The 3,912-nt window shown below is 32.5% G+C and overlaps 1 pseudogene; it reads left to right on the plus strand.

Annotated features, from left to right (window-relative positions):
• The first annotated feature begins 214 nt into the window (after positions 1-214).
• On the plus strand, positions 215-3,278 carry LOC141822310 (wall-associated receptor kinase 3-like; annotated as a pseudogene).
• Positions 3,279-3,912: the final 634 nt, after the last annotated feature.

A 3,912-nucleotide genomic window follows, 5' to 3' on the forward strand; every position in this document is an offset into this window, starting at 1 on the left:
CCAATGCAACAATGATCAATCTTCAGAATTTGCCTCTCTTTTTCAACTTACGTTTAGTTTATTCTAAAAGATCATATGGATCTATAGGCTATAACCAATTGTATGTGGGCGGTTGTAATGCTACTGCCAAGATTTTTGATGATGTTACCGCTGGTAAATAGATGTTTGTTCTTCAATATGCTCCACTATCAATACTTCAACAACTAAGCCGATATTTATGTATGGCAATGGATATTGCAACCTTGATATCTACAGTTTGAAATCTAATCAGAAATCATGGGATATTCAGTTAACTCGACTCACTGAGAATGAGAATGACCATATATGATCAACAATAGTTCCTCCAATGTCATAGCTATCATACACAGTGGATTCACTAATTATGATGATTTCCAAAGATTTATAGACCATCAGAATAGAACTGGAATGATGGCCTCCCTCGCTTGGTACATCAATGATCATTCCACATGCAAAGAGGCCATGAAGTACCAACGCATATGCATGTCGAAGTCACAAAAGTGAATGCTTCGAAGTCCTTTCTGAACATGCAATCGACTTGAATGAAACAACTGGTTACAATTGTCGATGCTCTGAAGATTATGCCGGCAATCCCTACCTACCTGATGGCTGCAAATTAGGTAACGATTTTAAATTCCTTTAATATTTTCTTGTGAAAGTATACATGTTAATTAATTGAACTAAGTAAATTAATGATGTATAATGTCATAAAATTCATAGATATTAGAACTAATTATTATATTGCTCATGTGTTAACTCATTTGTGTTGACAGATCAAAATTTTACATTCTCTCCTGCGAAAGATTGTCAAACTGAATGTGGAAATGTTTCATTTTCCTTTCCCTTTGGGCTAGAAAAAGGGTGTTATCGAAGCAAAGACTTTGCTCTAAAATGCAATGAAACAAACCCTCCAACTCTCCTGTACAGAGACTATTTAATAGTGAGCAAAATTTCGTTGCAGGAAGGGCAACTAGAGTACAGTAGGTCTGATTATTACTATGACTATAGAGATTCACATGTCACTTCTTCCAAGGAGAGTATGCATCACTAATTGGGTAGTAGGCTACTTATCTTGCGATGATGCTCCAAAAGACAAGGCCACCTATGCATGCATTTATAAACATAGCATTTGTTTGAATGTGACTGCAACAGAAGATGGTCAAGTGATGGGCTACCGATGCAATTGTTCAGATGGCTACATTGGGAATCCTTACCTCGATGATGGGTGTAAAGGTATTAATTAAAATGCATCCTTTCTCACTCTTTCCAAGACATATTAATGAAAAAATATATAGATATTAAACAGCATAGCTGAAACACACAATTATAATAAACCAGTGTGCCATTTTTTATATAATATATTTAGTTATAAATATTAATTATTATCTTTCACTTTCATAGACTAAGAGAATTACATTTTTTATTAAATTATCCTTTTCCCATGAATTTTTTTTTGAATGCCTGATTTTTTTCATATTTATTTTTTTAGTAAAATGATAGTGTTATAAAGTAATAATTATATTATGATCCACAAAAACAAAATTAATATATTATTAAAAAAAAACAGCACTTAAAATCTACTATGGCCTCTGTAGTCAATACAAATTCGTATTGTTTAATTTGTTGAACTTTAATTTTCAGAACTCTGAGCATAATTGTGAACATTTTATATTGATCAATGGTTATATATAATTTATATTTTAAACATGTAATGTATTGACAAAGTGTTATGAAATTTTAGATTTCAACGAATGTAATTCTTCTATAAAAGTTTGCACTGGAGATTGTATAAACACAGAAGGAAGTTACAGGTGTGCATGTCCCCCGGGAACATCTGGTGATCCCTACAGAGGGTCATGCCTTCCTCACAAAAAGAATACTCTGTTATTTGGTACGTCCTTAGTTCCTTAGTTCTATATAGATAAATATTTTTTTAATGATTGACACTTATGTAATTATATGAAAAAAATATACAAAGTAACAAACCAGTTTGGTGCAGGTGTCATCATTGGTGCTAGCCTTGGGGCAGGCCTCTTGCTCTTGTGTGTAATATTGGTCATTATAGGAAAGAAATGGAAGCAAAGAAATCAACAGAAAATCAGACAAAGGAATTTCCTACAGAATCACGGTTTACTACTTCAGCAACTAGTCTCCACAAGTGATCATGTTGAAGAGAGAACAACTATATTTTCTTTGGAAGAAATAGAAAAGGCAACAAATAATTTTGATGAAACTCGAATTCTTGGAAGGGGAGGGCATGGAACAGTTTACAAAGGGATTCTATTAGATCAACGAGTTGTTGCCATAAAAAAGTCAAAAACAGTTAAAAAGAGCGAGATTGACCAATTTATAAATGAGGTTGCGGTTCTTTCTCAAATCAATCATAGGAATGTGGTTAAGCTTTTTGGATGTTGCTTGGAAACTGAAGTTCCTTTGTTGATTTATGAATTTATCTCCAACGGGACCCTTTCAGATCATCTTCATGTTTCAGATGGTGAATCTAAATTATCTTGGGATGATCGTCTTAGAATTGCCACAGAATCTGCAGCAGCACTGGCTTATCTACACTCAGCTGCTTCTATTTCTATTTTTCATAGAGATGTCAAGTCATCAAATATCCTTTTAGATGATACTTTTAAGGCAAAAGTATCAGACTTCGGAGCTTCAAGATTTATTCCTCTTGATCAAACACACATAGTGACTGCCATACATGGTACTTTTGGATATTTAGATCCAGAGTATTATCAAACTAGTCAGTTGACAGAGAAGAGTGATGTCTATAGCTTTGGAGTTATTCTTCTTGAGCTTTTAACTAGAAAGAAACCCATCTACTCAATCAGAAATGGGTCACAACAAAATCTAGCAATGAGCTTCTTTCAAGCAAAAAGAGAGAACATGTTATTTGATCTTGTAGAAGACAGAGTTTTGCAAGAAGGAACAGAACAAGAGCTTCTTGAAATGAGTAGTTTGATAGAAATTTGTCTCAATTTGAAAGGTGTGGAAAGGCCTACTATGAAGGAAGTTGAGTATAAATTGCAAAACATAAGAAAGACTAGAATGACAAAGAGAAGAGCTTGTATTCCAGAAGGCAATGAGGAATTTGATTGTTTACTCACTACGTCTTCTTACTCTTCCTCAGAGCTGGTGCAAATACATCAAGAAAATTCTAGGAACTATAGTTTTGAGGAGGAGCTCATGAATTCACAAAATTATGCCCGGTAAGTTTTATGTATATGTAAATATGTGCAATTTGCATGTGTTTGTCATCATCTTGTACTTGCTATAAGTAATTTTATAGACATTGAGACATGTATGTACATTTTATCTTGTCTCTATGTATTCATATAAATGAATGTCTAAGTTTATGAAACTAGTATAATAATTTGATGGAGGTATAACTCTTCTATTTTATATTATTATATTGTTGTCTATAAAATTTTTGTTTTGTGGCTTTTGCACCTTGTGGACAAGATTTTATTATGTTAACAGTTTCAACTTCTTCTTTTTTATTTTCGAAATTATGGAATTTTTTTTTTGAAACTTTGTTAAGAATATTTAATCACGTACATATTAAGTTCGCAAGTATTTGGTAGTACGAAGTCATAAAAAAAGATGTTTAATTGATGGGTAATTCCTATGAAATGTAATCATTATGCCTTGAGCATTGTGAGAAAATGGCGCGAGGTTGAAATATATTGGCTGATGATGACCATAGTTCTCCGGCTAAGTTGAATACATTTTATTTAATATACTTCTATTCCTTTTTTTTCCTTGTGCATTTTCAATTCTAAGTTTTCATTCATCCTTGCGAGAAATTATAAGAATTAAGGAGGGAAAAGATTATTATTAAAAAAATAATAAAATATTAAGGAGAGATTAGTATAAAAATATAAT

The sequence above is a fragment of the Curcuma longa genome, chromosome 2, assembly GCF_044706935.1.
Source record: "Curcuma longa cultivar G26 ecotype Majalengka, Jawa Barat chromosome 2, ITB_CL_G26_1.1, whole genome shotgun sequence".
Lineage (NCBI taxonomy): Eukaryota > Viridiplantae > Streptophyta > Magnoliopsida > Zingiberales > Zingiberaceae > Curcuma > Curcuma longa.